Source organism: Felis catus, chromosome A2, assembly GCF_018350175.1.
Source record: "Felis catus isolate Fca126 chromosome A2, F.catus_Fca126_mat1.0, whole genome shotgun sequence".
NCBI classification, from domain to species: Eukaryota; Metazoa; Chordata; class Mammalia; order Carnivora; family Felidae; genus Felis; species Felis catus.
The window spans coordinates 53,288,894-53,310,543 of record NC_058369.1 but is presented as its reverse complement, the minus strand read 5'-3'; positions in this window follow the sequence as shown (position 1 = coordinate 53,310,543).

The window sequence follows — 21,650 nt, the reverse complement described above, 5'->3', positions numbered from 1 at the left end:
CCCATATCCAATAATAACAAATTAAGAGAAGTATTAAAAAATTTCTTAATAACAGGAAGTAGTGACCACTAATACCGTATCTGTGAGGGAAGTGCCAAAGAAAATGACACGAGAAGAAAAAAAAAAACCAACAACTTAAAAGGGACAGAAGTTTGGAACCATTTAGTATCATAGGGAAAAAGTGCCCTAGCATCTCATTATACCTAAGGGCATCACCACATTATAGCTCATCACTACGACTGCTATTTATAATGATTAGGTGTTCAAGAAAATTGTATTATAGGGGCCTCTGAGTGGCTCAGGCAGTTAAGCGTCTGACTCTGGCTCAAGACATGATCTGAGCCCCACGTCAGGCTTCGTGCTGACAGCTCAGAGCCTGGAGTCTGCTTCAGATCTGTGTCTCCCTCTCTCTGCTCCTCCCCCGCTTGCCCTGTGTTTTTATTTATAAAAGAAAAATAAATTTCCTTTTAGAATAGTTAACTTTTAATAAGCTTGATGTTCATTCATACTTACCCAGAAAACTTGGCTACAGACTCCCGCACATTCTCTGAAGAATCTGTATAGCCCAGTGTTTACTATATGGGTAGCCTTGGAAGTTAAAGGTTAATAGGCATGGCTTCAGCAAGGCCCTTACTTCGTAGATGCTCACACCGCAGATCTGTGGCAGTGGTTCCAATATCCTATTTCTTTCCTTCCTTAATCAGGTCCCCTAGGGAGTACACTTGCTAAGCAAGAAGCTAGGTGCAGATTCTTTCAGGTGTATTAGACAATTCAATTACAAGGAGTTCAGAGCATGCTCTCTGCCTCACCAGCCATCTCACCCTTGCTAACCTAGCGTAGGTAAAACTGTGCCAGCAGGCAGGATTCTGCCCTGGCGTGGTCACCTAGTCTATTTCCTACTGCTTTCAGAGGGGAAAGTTCTAAAGAAGACATAGCAAAAGTAGGGCTCTGACCAGCCTTCTGAAGCCATGACTGCTTTGGGAGTGCGCAGTTGTTGCCTTTCCACTGACTCAGCTAAGTATGAGGAGAAAGTATTCCTGAAAATGTATCTCACTGGAAAGTCAGTGGAAGTAAATTTTTTTGTGAAACGCTGAATCATTCTGATGCATTAGCCAGAAGTTTATGCAATTTCTCTGTTATCACCGGAAGATCTTTAGTAATTGTAGGCACTCCTCTTATTTCAATATAGCTTTGGAGAGGGATTGTTGACACCTTAGATTAAGCCAGTGGATACATGCCACCTTTTTCCATTCATAAAGTCAAAGAACGAGGCATGTGTCGAAAACCTGAAAGTCATTACAGGCCTGGACTTCAAAAAAAAAAGTGTCTTTTTTTTTTTAAACTTGAAGTCTTTTTAACATTCCTATAAGATCTCTATACCACAAATAAAAGTAGGAATCCTCTCATCTTTTTTTTTCAAATTGTAATAAGAACACTTAACATGAGATCTACCCTCTTGACAAATTTTTAAGTGTACAATACAGTGTTGTTGACTGTAGGTACAATGTTGTGCAGCCGATCTCTAGAGCTCATTCATCTTGTTTAACTGAAACTTTATGCCCCTTTATGAGTAACTCCCCGTTTTCTCCTCCCTGCAGACCCTGGCAAGCACCATTCTACTCTTTCATTCTACAAATTTGACTACCTTAGATAGTCAAATAAGTGGAATCATGCAGTATGTGTCTTTCTGTGTCTGGCTTTTTTTTTTTTTTTTTTTTTTTACCAAGCGTAATGGTCCTCAAGGTCCATCCGCATTGGCACAAATTGCAGAATTTCCTTCAGTTTTGAGGCTCAGTAACATTCCATTATATGTATATGCCACATTTTCTTTATCCATTCCTCTGCCAAAGGACACATAGGCTGTTCCATATCTTGGCTATTGTGAATAGTGCATCAAGAGCATGGAAGTGCTAATATCTCTTTGAGATTCTGGAAATCTTCTCATCTTAAATTATGCAAATCATATTCATTCTCTGCCTTTCTCTTCCCCTCATCTTTCTTTGTTCTCAGTCAAGCTTCCCAGCTTATACAGCATTTGTGACTTTCATTTTGATTGCTGCGTTTTCACAGAAAAGCATGACACATTTGTCTCATGCTCTGCTAACTAAATCCACCTGTTACACAGGTAACAGTTTTGCTTACACTGTGTCTTCAACACAACACCAGGAGTGCTGTGGGCACTTGACTAAATATTAACAAGCAAAAATAATCATGTCTCTTTTACTTCCCTTTTTGCTTGAAATTACTTAACATCTCCTGTAGTCTCCACCAGACATAACACAAGCTAACTCAAATCATAGATTTTTATACTTAAGAGATTCACCTTCACATTTATCTTAATTTTCTACTCAGATAAAATATCTAGTCTGATATAAGCCTCAAAGTGGAGGCATCTATCTGAAAGTATACATAAAAATCTGTGAGACCTGTTCAAACTGTTAATCATGTCCCCATAGTTAAAAAAAAATCCAAACACTCAACATAAATTGAGTGAGGAAATTGGCTATAGTCTCAAAAGCAGATGCTTACACTTTCAGATCTTACAAAGAAAGACTTTATTTTCCTTATGAAATCACAAAAATATTAGTATACCTGACTTTGAAGACATGATTGGATGACTTAATTCTAATATCACAAGAACAAGCTGGAGCTTGCTATTTGTCCCTCAGTGAAATAAGGCAAATTTGGAATATACTCAGTGTTCCTAACTTTATGTTGGAGGAAATCACAGAAAAGAGCTTAAGTTACTTGAGGTAGCATTCCATTGGTGTTAATGATCAATTAAAGACCCATTGTGAAGGGTTAATTTCTAAAACATGCCTGACCCAGAGGAAGAAAGAACCTTAAATTAAACTGGTAACACTACTTAAGGAATTCTTGTTTAAAGTGAGAGCTTAAAGTTTCTCCAAGCTATAGGAGGTCTGATTATACCATCGGCAATTTATTTTACAATATATCATTCTATTCATTCACTCATTCTTCATTTACCTTAAATGGCAACACAGCTGTAAGCTATTATTGTTCCACGTCTGTTTAGTCTGTGCCTGAATACTAAACAGAAAAAGCAAATTATAGTTCTACTTCCAGCCACGGCAGAAGAACTGGAACCAGATTGTCCTCCCACTGTAAATGACTAGAAAACTGAACAAAATTTATGAAACAACTGTTTTCAGACATCAGACAATAGAGAGAATAGGACTGTGATTATTTTCTTTGAGAGAGAGAGAGAGAGAAAGAGAGAGAGAGAGAGAGAGAGAGAGAGAGAGAGAGAGAGAGAGAGAGACTGAGTGGGGGGAGGGGCAGAGGGATAGGTGAAGGAGAATCTTAAGCAGGCTCCAAACTGAGCCTGATGCAGGGCTCAATCTCATGACAGTGAGATCATGACCTAAGCCAAAACCAAGAGTTGGACTTGGCTTAACTGAGCCTAACTGACTGAGCCATCCAGGTGTCTCAGGATTGTGATCCTTAAGAAAAACAAAAGAAGCAAGTCCTATGATCACCCCTGCTTTCTGCCAAGGCACTTTCTGGACTATGGTATAGAGGTGGGAACCCAAGCAGAACGTGTAGGTGATCCTAAGTGAGGAGACAGAGATTAGAGTTCTGGGAGTCTGAGGAGGCTGGAGTCCATGCAGTAGAGTAATGCTAAGGAGGGAGGTATCCAGAGAAAAGCTCCAGAAGTTTGCATGAGTTCCCCTTTAGTCTGTGCCTGAATACTAAACAGAGCATGCATAGAATGGGACTACATAAGGCAGGGATGGTAAGAATTATAACAATTATGGGGGAAAACGTAACTATCAGGGAGCTATAAGCTTATAGTTCAATTCATAGAGCATAATTCATAGAGCTCACACGATGCTGGAAGACATTCAAGTATAGACCTCTTTAAACACCTGGCACATTCAGTAAAGCCCTCAGGAAGACCATGCCTTAGAAGGAGGGCTAAAGTAACCATAGAGTAAGGCTATTCCACACCTATAAAACAAAACTTAAAAACCAAGGTTTGAAAGGACCAAGTTTATCTCCAAGTATTTTAACTGTCCGCCAAAAATCCCACAATACTCTTTGAAGGAAGATAACAAATCCAAACAATCAACACAAAAAATATCACACTGTCCAGTATCTAAGAAAAAATTGTTAGACTTGTGAAGAAGCAGGAAATGTGATCTATAGCTATAATAAAAATTAGTCAATAAGGACAGTCATAAAAATGACAGAGAAGATGGCACTATCATAAAACTTTAAAAGCTACTGTAAGTGTACTCAAGGGTTTGGATAAACACAGGAACACAATGAAGAGTGAAATTAAAGATATGTGAAAGGACTGGATGGATGTTCTAGAGCTGAAAAATAGGATATCTGAAGTGAAAAAGTGACTGGATGAGATTAACAGTATTTTAGGAAATATAAAAGAAGGTCAGGGAAATTGAAGTCATAGCTATAGAAACTATGTAGACTAAATATGGAAGAAAACTATCAAGAAAAAAAAAATAGAGCCTTGTGACTGGTGTGGCAATATGCAATGGCCTAACACAAATATAATTAAAGTCTGAGAAGGAAGAGAAGCAGAAAAAAAAATGAAGAAATAAAGACCAATTTCCCCCCAAATTAAAAAGCAAACAATCTATGCTCACAAATCAGAGGCTCAGTGAATCCCAAGCAAAATTAATACAAAGGAAACTAACAAGACACATCATAACCAAATTGTTGAAAAAAAGTTATAAAGAGAAACATTTTAAAGCAGCCAGAGAGAAAAAGACACATTATAATACAGAGGAAACAAAGATAAGAATAACTTCTTACTTTTTCTCAGAAACCAGATGATTGTTAAATGCTGAAAGGAAAAAATATACAGTGAAAATATCTCTAAAAATCAGGTGAAATAATGCCATCATTAGACAAACAACCCCTGGGAGAATTCATCAGCAGCTCACAAGCATGCAAGAAATGTTTCAAAAGTTATTCAGGATGAAGGACAATGATATCAGAGGGAAGCTTGGATTTACACAAAGGAATGATGACTCTCAGACATTATAAATGTGTGGGTAAATATGAAAGATTTTCTTCTTTTTTGATTGTAGTGAGTGTATTGAATTCAATGTATGGAGTATTTATAACATATATAGAATTCAGAAAGTATACAAAAGCAGGAGAGAGGAATGGAATATCTTTTTTTTTGCATTTTTTATTGTGGTAAAATATATGTTACATAAAATTTTCCTTTATAACCATTTTTAATATATAGTTATGAATTTGCCTCTTCCAGTTATTTCATATAAGTGAAATCATGCCATATTTGTCCTTTGCTACCTGGCTTATTTCACAATGTTTTCAAGTTTCATCCATGTGGTAGCATGTGTCAGAACTCCATTCCTTCCAATGGCTGAATAACACTTCATTTTACATAATACCGCATTTTGTTTATCCATTCACCTGTGGACGGAAAGTTGGGCTGTCCCACCTTTTGGTGACTGTGAATAACACTGCTAATGAACATTAATATTCAGGGATCTGAGTCCCTGTTTTCAATTATTTTGGGTATATCTAGGAGTGGAATTTGTTTAACTTTTCGAGGAACCACCAAGCTGTTTCCACAATGGCCACACTATTCTACATTCCCACCAGCATTATATGAGAGTTCAGTTATGTCTACATCCTCACCAACATTTGTTATTTCATTATTTTGGGGGGGAGATAATATCCATTCTATTAGGTGGGACACAGCATTTCACTGTGGTTTTGATTTGCACTTTCCTAATGACTAATGACGTTTAGCATCTTTTCAGGCATTTGTTTGCCATTTGTGTATCTTCTTTGGAAAATGTCTATTCAAGTCCTTTGCCCACTTTATAATTGTTTGTCTTAATGTCGTTTGTCTTTTTGTTGTTACATTGTAGAGTTTTTTATATATTCTTTTTTTAAAAATTTTTTTTTCAACGTTTATTTATTTTTTGGGACAGAGAGAGACAGAGCATGAACGGGGGAGGGGCAGAGAGAGAGGGAGACACAGAATCGGAAACAGGCTCCAGGCTTTGAGCCATCAGCCCAGAGCCTGACGCGGGGCTTGAACTCCCGGACCGCGAGATCGTGACCTGGCTGAAGTCGGACGCTTAACCGGCTGCGCCACCCAGGCGCCCCAATATATTCTTAACATTAAACCTTTATCATCTATATGATTTGCAAATATTTTCTCCCATACTGCATGTTGTTTTTCATTCTCTTGATAGTTTCCTTTGATGCACAAAAGCTTTTAATTTTAATAGACTCAAATTTATCTATTTCTCTTCTTGTTACCTGTGCTTTTGGTGTCACAGTTATGAAGCCATTGCCAAATCCAAAGCTGTGAAGATTTGCTCTATATTTTCTTAGATGTTTAAGAGTTTTAGTTCTAAAATTTAGGTAAGTTAAGGGTCTGACTTCATCTCTACATGTGGATATCCAATATTCCCAGCACCATTTATTGAAGACTGTCTTTTCCCCATTGAATAGTCTTGGCACTCTTTTCAAAAAGCAGGTGACCATAGATGTCAATTTATGGGGCTCTCAATTCTATTCCATTGGTCTACATATCTCTCCTTATGCCCAGTAGCACAATGCTATAGCTTTGAAATTGTGAAGTGTGAATTCTCCAACTTAGTTCTTTTTCAAGATGATTCATGATTCATTTCAAGATGATTTCATTTCAAGATGATGACATCATTTCAAGATGATTTCATGATTTTGGTCATGTGGGGTACCTTGAAATTCTATATGAAAACACAGTTGGGATTTTGATAGGGTTTGCACTGAATCTGTAAACAACTTTGCATAGTATTATCACCTTAACAATATAAGTCTCTGATCTATGAACATGGATGTTTTTCTTTTTTTTAAAGATTTTTTAAATGTTTTTTATTTATTTTTGAGAGAGAGAGAGAGAGACAGAGTGTGAGTGGGGGAAGAGCAGAGAGAGGGAGACACAGAATCTGAAGCAGGCTCCAGACTCTGAGCTGCTGGCACAGAGCCAGACACGGGGCTTGAACCTACAAACTATGAGATCATGACCTGTGCCGAAGTCAGACACTTAGCCAACTGAGCCACCCCGGTCCCCTGGGCTGTTTGAGAGTTAATAAGCAAAGAGATTGACTCTCAGGGAGCTCTTGGTCTGCAGGGAAGATAAAGCCATGCATGATTATAACAGACTGTATTAAATACCATGATAGAAGCAGTGGCATCCAAGGAGAATGATTAGTCTTTTTTTAAATGTTTATTTTTGAAAGAGAGAGAGAGAGAGAGTCAGTGTGAGTGGGGGAGGGGCAGAGAGAGAGAGGGAGACACAGAATCAGAAGCAGGCTCCAGGCCCTGAGCTGTCAGCACAGAGCTGGACGTGGGGCTCGAACCGATGAACCGTGAGATCATGTCCTGAAGTAGGACACTCAGCCGACTGAGCCACCTTGGCGCCCCAATAGGGAATGTTTTTCTGTTCATTTAGGTCTTCAATTTCTTTAAGCAATACTTTGCAGTTCGCAGTGTTTAAGTTTTACGCTTGCTTTGTTGAATTTATGTGTAACTATTTTATTATTTTTGATGTTATTAAAAATGAAATTGCTTTCTTAATTTCCTTTTTGGATTGTTCATTGATAGCATATAGAAAGGCAACTGATTTTCATGTGTTTATTTTGTATCTCACAATTTGGCTGAATTTGTTTATTAGTTATAACAGGGTTTTGTGGGAGCAGATTCATTAGAGTTTTCTACATATAAGATTGTGTTATCTGCAAAAGAGTTCATTTTTATTTCTTTCCAATTTGGATGCTTTTAATTTCTTTTTATTGCTTAATTATTCTTTCTAGAACTCCCAGCACTAGGTTGAATAGATGTATCAGAAGCAGGGGCGCCTGGGTGGCTCAGTCAGTTGAGCATCCAACTTTGGCTCAGGTCATGATCTCACGGTTTATGAGTTCCAGCCCCACATCGGGCTCTGTGCTGACAGCTCAGAACCTGGAGCCTGCTTTGTTTGGGATTCTGTGTCTCCCTCTCTCTCTGCCCCTCTCTTGCTCACACTCTGTATCTCTCTCTCTCAAAAATACATAAATATTAAAAAGGAAAGGAAGTATCAGAAGCAGGTAACCTTGTTTTGTTTCTGATCTTAGGAGAAGAGTTTTCAGTATTTCGCTATTAAATTTCACTAGGGTTTTTCATATATGGCTTCTAACATATGGTTATGAAGATACTTCATCTTACTAGTTTGTTGAGTGTTTTTATCACAAAAGGGTGCTGGGTTTTGTGAAATGCGTTTTCTGTGTCAGTTGAGATGATCATGTGGTTTTTCTTCCTTTTTTTCTATTAACATGGTGTATTACACAGATTTTCATATGTCAAAACTGTCAAGTCCTTATTTCCTTGTGAATGAGCCACATTTTCCTGTTTCTTTGTATGCATTGTATTTGTTGTTGTTGCTGTTGTTGTTGCTGAGACCTGAACATTGTGAATATTTATAATGTGGTAAGTCTGGAACTCAGACTCACCCTTCGCAGAGATGGCTATTGAGGGCTGCAGTTGTCTATTTTATTTTTTCTAATGTTTATTTATTTATTTATCTTGAGAAAGAGAGAGAACATGTGCAAATGGGGAAGTGGCATAGAGAGAGAATCCCAAGCAGGGTCCATGCTGTCAGCACAAAGCCTCACGGTGGGCTTGATCTCAAATCGTGAGAACATGACCTGGGCTGAACTTAAGTCAGTTGGACGCTCAACTGACTGAGCCACCCACACACCCCTGCAGTTGTCTATTTTAATAGTGACTTTTCCCAACTATTTTTTGCAGAGCCTGTATTCCTTGCTGTGTGTGGTCGCTGAAGTTTCTGTTGTTATTTTTGAAGTCAGCCTATGACTGGAAGAGTCTGATCCCCTCAAGAATGTGTTCTATCTCTTTAAATCTTCTGATAGATGCTGTCAGGGACGCCATCACAACCTGAGAGGGTTGAAACAGAGGTAAGTGTCTGTGCTGGTCCCCCAGGGAGCCACCAGATTGACCAAAAGGCACAAGCCAAATCTGGGGGGACAAGATTGGCTCCAACCAGCCACCTTAGGAGTGCAGGCATTACCCTCACAGCAACAGAGGGACTGAAGAATGGGACACGGTAGCTGGTTCATGCATGCTGCTCTCTTACCAAGGTTTGGTAGCCTCTCCTTTCACCCAGTGTTCTAGTGGATGGTGTAAATGTCTGGCCAGGTTCCAGAGTTCTGAAATAGTTGGTTCTGACTTTTTCTGGGTTAGTATTTATTTCGGTGAAGGCATTGACCTTGAAGCTTTCTCCTCTATTTTTCATGACCAGGAGTATATTCTTTTAAGATTTTTACACTGTGTGTGAAAAAGTATATTATTTAGCTGCATATAAAGTTAAAAAATGATAGAAAGATGCATATTGTAAATCTACAGCAAATGCAAAAGGCAACACAAAATATATACCTAATATGCCAAAGATATAAAATGGTACTCTAAAGAATATTGAATTAATCCAAAGGATGCAAGAAAATATTTAAAAAAGGAGAAAAAAAGAAGTGACAAATAAGAAACAAATAGCAAGACAACAGACCTGAATTCAACTGTATCTATAATTATATAAATGTAAATGATCAAACCACTCCAATTAAAGGGCAAATAATTTCAGCCTGAAGTTTTAAAAAAAGTCCTAGTAGTATGCTTTTTGCAAAAAGTGAGTTTACCTATAAAGACACACATTAGTCAAAAGTAAAAGGATATTATCTAAAATATATAAAGGACGCTTGCAACTCAGCAATAAAAAGACAAATAGGCAAATTTAAAAAATAGGCAAAGCAAAATTTAACAGATATTCTTCCAAAGAAGATATACAAATGACCAATAAGGACATAAAAAGGTGCTTAGAATCAGTAGCCATCATGGAAATGGAAATAAAAACCACAATGGGATGCCACTTCATACTCACCAGGGTGGCTATAACCCAAAAGACAAAAAATAAAGGCTGACAAGAATACGGGAAAAGTAAAACCCCAGTACACTGCTAAGTGCAATTAGCAGAGTTACAGATCAAAATACAAATTCATTTGTATTTCTACATACTAGCCAGTAAGTGGAAAGTAAAATTAAAAATGCATTTATAAGAACATCCCTAAACCTAAATTACATAGGGGAGAATTTGACAAAATATGTATAAGACTTACACTCTGAAAACTACAAACATGGCTAAAATAAATACAGAGGTAAATCATGTTTATGGATAAAAAGACTTGGTTCTTCTCAAATTGATCTATAGATTCAACATAATCCAAATCAAAGTCCCAATAGGCTTTCTAAAGAAATGTACAAGATGAATCTAAAAATTATATGGAAGGGTGCCTGGGTAGTTCAGTTGGTTAAATATCCAACTCTTGATTTTGGCTCAGGTCATGATCTCATGATTTGTGAGATCAAGCCTGCATTGGGCTCCAGGCTGACAGCCCGGAACATACTTGGAATTTTCTCTCTCCCTCTCTCTCTGTCCCTCCCCTGCTCATGCACACATTCTCTTTCTCTCTCAAAATGAATAAATAAACTTAAAAACAATAAAAATTATATGGGAACATGAGATACCTATATTAGCCAAGACAAATTTGAAAATTATATTACCTGACTTAGTATAAATATATAATAACCAAGACAGTGTGTTATGGGCATATAGATTGATCAATGAAACCATGAGACATACACATATACATATACATATATATACATGCACACACAATATAGAATTGATTTTCAACACAAAAAATCCAAGGTAATGCAATGGGGATGGAAAAATATTTTCAACAAATAATGCTAGAATATCTACATGGAAACAATGCTAGATATCTATATGGAAAAAATGAGCCTCAAATTTCAGCTCACTAACCTAGCTCAAAATGGATCATAGGCCTATATACAATATTTAAAAATTGCAAGCTCTAGAAAAAAAGGGGAAAAATCTTCACAACTTCAGGATAAGCAAAAATTTCTTGTATAAGATGCAAAAAGAACTGACCATAAGAGAAAAATAGATAAATTTGATACCATCAAGATTGTAAATCTATTAAGAAAATGAGGATAAGCCACAGACTAGAATATTCATAATATGTGTAACTGACAAGAGACTTGTATCTAGGAAATATAAAGAACTCATGTATTAAGAAGACAAACAGGCCAATAATTTTTAAGTGGGAAAAGGTTTGAATAGTGACTTCACAAAAGAGGATTTACAAATGTCCAATAAGCACATGAAAAGATGCTTAACATCATTAGTCATCAGGAAAATGTAACTTAAAACCATAATGAGATACCACTATGCACCCTTTGGAATGGTTAACATCAAAAAGACATACTATCAAGTTTTGGCAAGGGTAGGAACACTCAGGACTGCTACACATTGCTGGCAGTCCAACCACTTTGGAAAACTATTTGGCAGTCTCTTATAAAGTTAATACAGTCTTACCATCTGACCTAGAAATTTCACTCTTAAATACTCCTCAAGAAAAATAAAATCATGTCCACACAAAGACTTATAAATGGATGTTTATGGCACTTTCATTTATAATAGTCCCAAACTGTAAACAACTCAAACGTCCATCAAGAGACGAACAGATAAACCAATTATGATATACATGGACTACCAGTCAGCAATAGGAAGGGATGAACTATTGCTATAGGCAACAAGAATTATTCTCAAAAATAATATGCTGAGCAAAAGAAGTCAGATACAAAAGAGTACCCTCTTTGTGATTTCATTTAAGTGAAATTCTAGCCCAGGTAAAACTAGTGTTTGAAATCAGATCAATGGTTGCCTTCAGCCCAGGGCTGGCTGGCTGGTAGAGAAGGACAGGGATTGACTACAAAGGGCACAAGGGGACTTTTGGGGGTGATAGAAATGTTCTATATCCTGATGGGTGGGTGATTACATGGGTATAATCATTTTTTAAAGCTCATCAAACTATGTATGTTTTAAAAATGAGTATATGTTGGGGCTCCTGGGTGGCTCAGTGGGTTAAGCATCCGACTTCAGCTCAGGTCATGATCTCACGGTCCGTGAGTTCGAGCCCCGCATTGGGCTCTGTGCTGACAGCTCAGAGCCTGGAGTCTGCTTTGGATTCTATGTCTCCCTCTCTTTCTGACCCTCCCCCATTCATGCTCTGTCTCTCTCTGTCTCAAAAAGAAATAAACATTAAAAATTTTTTTTTTAAATGAGGATATGTTATTGTGTATAAACTATGCCTCAAAGAAGTTTATTTTTTAAAGTTTTTAAAATACAGATTATGGTAACATTCAGTTAATAGGTTGGTTTAATGCAACACAACTTTGCACTAAATGCCAGGGAGGGGATACAAAGTTGAATTAAGACATGGCCTTGTCTCTGTATGCCTTTCTTCAGACAAGTATGTAGATAATTATTATACATAACAAATTATAATCACATCTTTTTACAGTTTCATACTACCATAAAGGGGCAAGGGTTAGTCTAGCCTTCTAACACCTAAGAATAATGTAGATTCAGCAAGAAGGGGGGGATGGGCTTTCACCATAAAACCTACATACAACCAAGTACAACAAAGCATTAAATACGTTCATTCAAACCCTATTAATTGTACATTTGTAACAATATGCAAAGTACATTTAAGAAATTCTTGTGGGGGGCCTTGGGTGGCTCAGTCTGTTAAGCGTCTGACTTTACCTCAGGTCATGATCTCATGGTTCGAGCCCTGCATTGGGCTCTGTGCTGACAGCTCGGAGCCTGGACCCTGCTTCAGATTCTGTGTCTCCTTCTCTCTCTGACCCTCCCCGATTTGCACTCTGTCTCTCTCTCTCTCTCTCAAAAATAAATAAACATTAATAAAATTAAAAATATTAGAGGTAAGGTATCATTAATAAACAATAAAGAATCAACAAGCATTTCATACGTTTTTCTTTATCACATTCTTTTATGAAAATAAATTGGCATGATGAAATAAGTGTAGGCTTTGGAGAGAAACCTAATAATAATAATAATAATAATAATAATAATAATAATAATAGCTAACATCTATGACGGTTTAGCAGGTGCCTGGCAGTGTGCTAAGTTCTTTGCATGACTTCCCTTACTGAATCTTCCCAGTGAATCAACCTGTGAAGTAGGTATTATTATTATTATTATTACCCATTTACTGGGGAATATGAAAACTGAAACTGAAAATTGGAAAGGTTAAATAACTTTGCTAAAGTGTATACGCTCATAATAGACAAAACTAGGAACTGAGCCCAGTCTACTGATCCTGGAGCTCAACTTCCCAACAATTTTACTGCCTCAAATTCCAATTTGGTACTTAGCTATGTGTCCTTTGGCAGGTAACATAGGTCTTTGGTCCTCAATTTTCTTATCTATTGGGCAAGAATGATTTATGAGAGGCTCTTAATTAAATGAGATGATTTAAGTTAAATTACTTAGCACAGTATTTGGAAAGGATACAATTAGTACTAGCTTTTCTTTCCTGCTTACTTTAGACTTAATTTATAACATGTATCATATAGGACTATGTGAGTGTCAAATGAGAGAATTATGTAAAAGTCTTTTGCAAATGGTAAAATACTATATAAATTCTATTATTATATTTAAAAAATTTTTAAACATTTTTATATGTTTTATTTTATTTTAGAGAGAGAGAGAAAGCATGAACTGAGGAGAAGGCCAGAGGGAAAGAGAGAGGATCTTAAGCAGGCTCCACGTTGAGTGTGGAGCCCAATGCAAGGTGCAATCCCATGACCCTGGGCCGAAATCAAGAGTTAGATACTCAACCAACTGAGCTACCAGGCACACCTTAAATTTTTTTTTTAAATTTTTATATATTTTATTTTATTCTATTATTGTAAACCTACAGAGACATAAATAGAAACTTGGTTTTTTTATTTTTTATTTTATTTATATTTCATTTTTTTAAATGTTTATTTTTTGAGAGAGAGAGAGAAAGACAGAGTGCAAGCAGGGTAGGAGCAGAGGGAGAGGGAGACACAGAATCTGAAGCAGGCTCCAGGCTCTGAGCTGTCAGCACAGAGCCCAGTGTGGGGCTGGAACTCACAAACTGTGAGACCATGACCTGAGCTGAAGTCGGACGCTCACCCAACTGAGCCATCCGGGTGCCCCACCTTCTTTCTTTTTTTAAGTTAAAAAATTTTTTTAAGTTTAAATTCCAGTTAATTAACATACAGTGTAATATTAGTTTCAGGTGTGCAATATAATATTCAACACTTCCATACAACACCCCATGCTCATCACAAGTGCCCTCCTTAATACCCATCACCTATTTAACCCATCACCACCCCCGTCTTCCTTCTGGTAATCATCAGTTTGTTCTCCATGGTTAAGATTCTTTTTCTTGGTTTGTCTCCCTATTTTTTTCTCCTTTGCCCATTTATTTTGTTTGTTAAATTCCACATATGAATGTAATCATATGGTATTCATCTTTCTCTAACATATTTTGCTTAGTATAATACTCTCTAGCTCCATCCATGTCATTGCAGATGGCAAGATTTCACTCTTTTTATGGCTGAGTAATATTCCATTGTGTGTGTGTGTGTGTGTGTGTGTGTGTGTGTGTGTCTGTGTCTGTGTGTATCTTCTTTATCCATTCATCAGTCAGTGGACACTGGGGATGTTTCCATAATTTGGCTATTGTTGATAATGCTGATATAAACATCAGGGTGTTTGTATTCCTTTGGATTAGTATTTTTGTATTCCTTGGGTAAATACCTAGTAGTGCAGTTGCTGGATCATAGAGTCATTCTTTTTTTAACTTTTTGAGGAATATCCATACTATTTTACAGAGTGGCTATACCAGTGTGCATTCCCATCAACAGTGCAAGAGCGTCCCCCTTTCTCCACATCTTCTCCAACACCTGTTCCTTTTTGTGTTGTTGATTTTAGCCATTCTGACAGGTGTGAGGTGATATCTTATTGTAGTTTTGATTTGCATTTCCCTGATGATCAGTGATGTTGAGCATATTTTCATGTGTCTGTTTGCCATCTGCATCTCTTCTTTGAAAAAATGTCTATTCATGTCTTCTGCCCATTTTTTAATTCGATTATTCATTTTTTTGGGTGTTGAGTGTTATAAGTTCTATATATATTGTGGATACTAACCCTTTATCAGATATGTCATTTGCAAATATCTTCTCCTATTCTGTAGGTTACCCTTTAGTTTTGTTGATTGTTTCCTTCACTGTACAGAAGCTTTTTATTTTGATGAAGCCCCAATAGTTTATTTTTGCTTTTTCTCCCTTGCCTCAGGAGACATATCTAGTAGGAAGTTGCTATAGCCTATGTCAAAGAGGCTACTGCCTGTGTTCTTCTCTAGGATTTTATGGTTTCATGTCTCACATTTAGGCCTTTAATCCTTTGAATGTATTGAATTTGGGCACTAGAATAATAAAAGTAGTCCAGTGTGCCAGTAAAAGTCAACCAGGAGAGACAGGAAATCTCCACAGCCAAAACCCAGACCACTATAATATCACATTTGGAAGATGTCTGCCCTCCTTAATTTAGCATCTGATTTAGATAATGGCAAACAGAAAAAGCATTCACAGACGGATCTCACACACAGTATAAGCATATAAAAAAGAATCACCAAATATTTGAAGGAAATCAATAGCATGATAATAGAAGCATTAAACTCAATAAAGACATTAATTCCTGAGCTAATAGCAGAAGAGTGTGAAATAGCTGGGTGGCATAGTCAGTTGAGCTTCTGACTCTTGATTTCTGCTCAGATCATGATCTCATGGTTTGTGACTTCAAGTCCCACATCAGGCTCTGTGCTGACAGTGTGGAGCCTGCTTGGTATTCTCTCTCTGCCCCTCCCTTGCTCTCTCTCTCTCTCAAAATAAACAAATAAACTTAAAAAAAAGATGAGTGTGAAATAAATATAGTGACTTTCCATTAATAATGCTGCAGTAAGTTCATACTTCCACATACTTTATCTGCTTCAAATATGCATAAATGACTGCAAAATATAAAAAGCAAAACCTTAAGGGGGCGGTGCCTCAGTCAGTTGAGTGTCTGACTTAGGCTCAGGTCATGATCTCATGGTTTGTGGGTTCAAGCCCTGCGTCCAGCTCTGTGCTGACAGCTCAGAGCCTGAAGCCTGCTTTGGATTCTGTGTCTCCCTCTCTCTCTGTCCCTCCCCTGCTCATGCTCTGTCTCTTTCTCAAAAATAAATAAACATTAAAAAAAAAGCAAAACCTTAAAAGGTTCTTACATTTATGGTCAATTGATTTTCAAAAAAGGTGCCAAAACAATTCAATGAAACAAAGAGTAGTTTTTTTCAAGAAATGGTGTTGGATCTAATTGGACACATACATGCAAAAGAATAAAGTTGGACCCTTACCTCATACCATACACAAAACTAATTCAAAATGGATCAAATGTCTAATTGTAAGAACTAAAAATATAAAAGACCTAGAAAAAAATAGTGGTATAAACCTAAATGACAACTAAAGCACATGCAACCGTAGAAAAATAGATTGGAAATCAACAAAATTAAAACTTTTGTGCTTCAAAAGACAATCAACAGAATGGGAGAGAATTTTTCCACATTTTAATGGCCTAGTATCCAGAATATATAAAGAACTCTTATAATTCAACAATAAAAAGTTAAATTGCCCATTTTAAAAATAAATAAAGAATCTGAATAGACATTTATTCAAAAAAGATACATAAATGGCCAAAGGGCACATGAAAAGATGTTGAAGATGACTAGCCATTAGGAAAATGCAAAATATAACCACAGTGAAATACTACTTCTCACTCACTGGATGGCTGTCATAAAAAAGACCTATTATTACCAACATTGGCAAAGATGTGAAGAGACTGGAACCCTCATACACTGATGATAGGAATATGAAATTGTACAGTTTCTTTGGAAAAAGTCTGGCGGTTTCTCAAAAATACTAAACAGTTACCATAAGAACCAGCAATTCTTCTTTGGGGTATATATCCAAAAGAATTTAAAACACATGTCCATGCAAAAGCTGGCACACAAATATTGGTATTTATAGTAGTCCAAATATGGAGACAACCCAAATGCCCATCACTAATGAATGGATAAATAAAATGTGATATATTCATACAATGGAATATTACTCATCAATTAAGAAATGAAGCATGGATACATGCTACAAGATGTATGAACATTATGCTTAGAGAAAGAAGTCAGTCACAAAAGACCACATCTTGTATGAATCCATTTATATTGAATGTCCAGGATAGACAAATCTATAAAGACAGAAAATAGATTAGCGGTGGCCTAGGGCTGAAGGAGAGGTAGAGAGTGACAATTAATGGTACCTGGTTTCTTTATGAGGTGGTAAGAATGTTCCAAACAGGTATAGAATGGTTGGACAAACCTGTGAATATACTAAATAACACTGACATGGACCTCTCACATGGATGAATTGCTTGGTTTGTGAATTAAATCTCTTAAAATAAAGCTTTCAGTGAATACACATTGTAATCTCTAGGGGAACAATAAAAGAAAAGACAATAATTGAATAAATTCAAGCTAAGAGAAGAGGTAAAATGAAATAATAAAAGTCTCTTAATTGATCCAAAATAAAACATAAAATGAGTTTAAAAAGGCAAAGGATATATTGGACAAATTGAAAAAAAAAATTGGATGGTAGATTTGAGCCAAATATCCTACAATTACATTAACTGCAAATAGACTAATAACTCCATTTAAAGGGCAGAGATTGTCTACATAAATTAAAGGAATCCAAATATATGTTGTCTGTCTGAATATATGTATCTGTAGTGAAGATATCCACCTTCATTATAGGACACAAAAAGATTACAGGTAAGGGAAAAGATAGGCCAGGCTAACGGAACTGTGTCCCCTTGAATTCATGTGGTGAAGTTCTAACCCTACTACCTCAGAACATGGCTGTATTTGAAAATAGAGACTTACAAGAGGTAATTAAGTTAAAAATGAGGGCATTGGGATTGGCCCTAATCCCATCTGACTGGTGTCCTTATAAGAAGAGGATGTTAGGATTACAAGAGACACTAGGGATGTTCATGCACCGAGAAAAGTCCATGCGAGGGTATAGCAAGAAGGCTGGCATTTGCAAGCCAAGGAGAGTGGTCTCAGGAGACACCAAACCTGCTGATACCTTGATCTTGGACTTTTAGCCTCCAGGCTGTGAAAAACTACATTTCTGTTGTTCAAGCCATTCAGTCTGTGGTATTTTGTTATGGTAGACTTACTAACACACAAACAATGATACAAAAACAGTTGTAGTTGTAATAATTCTAGACAAAGCAGAATTACCAATATTTGTATTAAAAAAACACATAAGTATAAGATACTACAGATACTAAAAAGATGAGATATGTCAATCAGAGAAAAACAAATATCACATGATTTCACTTATATGTGGAATTTAAGAAACAAAACAGATGAACGTATGGGAAGTGGCAGGGGGGAAGAGAAGAGAGGGAAACAAACCACAAGAGACTCTTAACAATAGAGAACAGACTGAGGGGTGATGGAGGGAGGTGTGTGGGAGATGGGCTAGATGGGTGATGGGTACTAAGGAGGGCACTTGTTGTGATGAGCACTGGGTGTTGTATGTTTAAGTGATGAATCACTCAATTTTACTCTTGAAATCAATATTGCACTTCATGCTAACTAAAATTTAAATTAAAAAAAATTTAAGAAGATGAGATACCATGGAAAACTTTATGCCAAAGTTAAATTGAAATTTTAAGTCAATGGACAATTCCTGGAAAAACACATCCTACCAATACAGACAAAAAAAGACAGAAAATGTGAATTGTCCTCTATCTACTAAGGAGACTGAATTTTAGTTTAAAACTTTCTCATGAAGAAAATTCCAGGCTCAGATGGCTTCATCAGTGAATTTTCAAATATTTAAGTAAAAAAATTACATTAGTCTAAAGAAAAACTTCCCAAATAAAAAAAGTGATCATTTTCTTTTTCTTTTTTTAAACGTTTATTCATTTTTGAGACAGAGAGAGACAGAGCATGAATGGGGGAAGGTCAGAGAGAGAGGGAGACACAGAATCTGAAACAGGCTCCAGGCTCTGAGCAGTCAGCACAGAGCCCGACGCGGGGCCCAAACTCACGGACCACAAGATCATGACCTGAGACGAAGTCAGACACCCAACTGACTGAGCCACCCAGGCGCCTCTAAACATATATGTTATACATATATATGTATTTATAATAGAAAAAAATCATTTATCTAGGAAAAAAATCTAGCAGAAGATGTGGAAGACTCTACACAGAAAACTACAAAACATTACTTAGAGGAACTGAAGAAGACCTAAATAAATAGAAGGATATATCACATTTATGAGTTGGTAGTCTCAATATTGTAAATGTGTCAAGTCTTCCAGTTGATATTATACTAGTAAAAATTTCAGAAGGCTTTTTGTGGAAACTGATAAGCTGAAGAATACTAAGATAATTCTGATGAATATTGATATTGGAGCTACTTGACAACACAATTTGCCATAAAATACAGTAATTCAGACAATATGCTATTTACAAAATGATAGACCATTAAAACATAGTAGGGGGTTCTAAAACAAATCTCCAGAGATTTATGACAAGTTGTCACCATAATTTAGTAGGCTGTCAGTTGGCTTTTCATTTAATGTTACTGAACTGATTTGATATCCATACGGAAAAATAAATAAATCTTGACTCCCATCTCCTACTACATACACTAATCAATTCCAGATGATTTGTAGATCTAAATATAAAAGGAAAAACAATAAAGATTTCAGAACATAGAAAAATACAGAACAATTTATTAAACAGGAACAGAAAGCAATAACAAGAAGGAAAATCTTGATAACTGGGACTTAATTAAAGTTAAGAACCTCTGTTCATCAAGAGGTAGGGTAAGTAAATTGGAGAGGCTAAAGGATTGTAAAGGAAGATTGAAAATAGTCCTTCTTGGTAGACAATATGGATATCTACATGGAAAATCCAAAAATTTGTAAACATACAACTAATGAGTGAATGCTGCAAGATTCCTGGAGAAATCAGCATTTAGAAAAGCCGATAGCATTCCTATGCACCAGTAATAAGTCAATTAGAAAATATAACAAAATAAAGGATATTTATCATAATTACAAAAAACTACAGGCTATCCAGGAATAAATTTAAGAAATATTACACAAGATAATTATGTAAAGATAATTTAAAACACTATTAAAGAACATAAAAGAAGTCCTAAATAAATGGAGAGATATAGATCCCATTTATGGACTAAGAGACCCAGTTTGTGAAAATGGCACTTCTCCATGAAATTCATCTATACATTTAATATAATTACAATAAAAATTTCAACAGGGTTAATTTGTCAACCTGACAAACTGATCCTAAAATTCTATGGAAGGACAGAGAGCCAAGAATCGCAAAGACAATTTCGAGGAGAATGTGATAAGGGACTTTTCCTATCATGTAGTAAGATTTGTTCATTATAGGAAGATAGTGCAGTATTTGTGCAAGGATAGATGAATAAATTAATGGAACACATCTGAGAAGTCACAAATAGACCCAAGCATTGATGTATAATAGAAATATCACTGCAAGTGGATGAGGATTGTTCAAGAAGTGACGCTGGGATCATGGTTGTCCACATAGGAGAGAAATGAAAATATCCCTACATCGCAATACCACAAATATTAATTTCAGGTACACCAAAGGCTCAAATGGTAGTGGCAGATTTATAGAAAGAAATGTAGGAAAGTGTCTGTATGACCTTGAGGTAAAGAAAGATTTCTCAAATAAGACACAGAAAATACAAACCATAGAGAAAAATATTAATAATTTGAGTACATTAAAATTTAAAACTTTTGTGCTTCCTATTTCCTAGGAACAAAAGGAAACTTCCTTAACCTGATAAGTCCATTTACCATATTTAATCATATGTACTAATTACTATGATGAACATCTCCTAAAAGTTAGAAACAAAACAAGGATGCTCCTTACTCATAATTTTTAACATTTTGTTGGAGGCCCCACCAATGAAAATATAAAACAGGGGAAGATTTCAGGTATAAATATCAGAAAGGAAGAGACAATATTTGCAAATTATATGATCGTTAATCTAGAAGGTCCAAGAGAATCAAGTAAGAAACTATTAAAATTTTCTAATTTCTAATCAATTAGAAAGTTAAGTGGAATAAAATTCACAATAGCAGCAACATAACTGGAACAAATCTTCAAGAAATTAGCAAGTTATATATGAAGAAAACTGTAAAGTGTTATTTAAGGAATAAAAGAAGACCCAATTGTATTAATTAATTTATCAGCAAATATTTGTTGAGCACTTGTTAAGTGTCAGGTGCCATCTTAGGCATTGGGGCCATTTATAGCCACAGAGAAAACAAAGGTACTTGTCCTCATGAAACTTCCATTCTAGTAAAGGGGAGACAGATGATAAACAAAATAAAAAGTAGCTATAAGGTATGTTAGATGGAGACAAGTGCAATGGAGAAAAATAAAGCAGGGGAGGAGGGTAGGGAGTGTTGGGGGGATGCGATTTACAAGAGGGTGGTCAGGGAAGGCCATGCTTAGAAGAACAGCATACACTATGACATGGGAAGTCATATATTTTAGAGA